Source organism: Sapajus apella, unplaced genomic scaffold (assembly GCF_009761245.1).
Source record: "Sapajus apella isolate SASKATOON/1434 unplaced genomic scaffold, GSC_monkey_1.0 scaffold7314, whole genome shotgun sequence".
NCBI classification, from domain to species: Eukaryota; Metazoa; Chordata; class Mammalia; order Primates; family Cebidae; genus Sapajus; species Sapajus apella.
The window spans coordinates 1-576 of record NW_022444238.1 but is presented as its reverse complement, the minus strand read 5'-3'; the positions used below and the strand labels follow the sequence as shown (position 1 = coordinate 576).

General features: G+C 69.4%; 1 pseudogene; it reads left to right on the top strand.

Moving 5' to 3' along the window:
* The window catches only part of LOC116548133, a 1,126-nt pseudogene extending 556 nt beyond the window's left edge, over positions 1–570 (top strand).
* The last annotated feature ends 6 nt before the right edge of the window (positions 571–576 follow it).

Genomic DNA, 576 nt, shown 5'->3' with positions numbered 1-576 from the left:
GGCCCTGCTGACCCCCGGGAGCAGCGCGGGGGAGCTGGAGCTGCTGGCAGGAGAGGTGCCGGCCGGAAGCCCTGGGGCATTTGACCTGAGTGGGGTCAGGGGATCTCTGGCCGAGGCTGTGGGTAGCCCGCCACCTGCAGCCACGGCAACTCCCACGCCCCGGACCCAGAAGACACCGGAGTCATTCCTGGGGCCCAACGCAGCCCTCGCCGACCTGGACTCGCTGGTGAGCCGGCCAGGCCCCAGCCGCCCGGAGCCAAGGCCTCCAACCCCTTCCTGCCAGACGGAGGCCCAGCCCCAGCCCCTCCCTCACCAACCCCTTCCAGCCCGCATCCCCCGCGATGCTCACCTTGAACCAGCTCTTGTCGCTGGAGCGCCACCCGCATACATCTCTCCCCTTGGTGGGGGCCCTGGCCTGCCCCCATGATGCCCCCGGGTCCCCTGGCCAACACTAACCCCTTTCTCCTATAATCCAGGGCAGGAGGGGGACCTGACCCCGCCTGGCCGCCCCCATTCCGGAGCTCTGGGGGATCAGTGTTGTGAGTGCATGTGAAATGGGGGTGCGCCCTCCCAGTG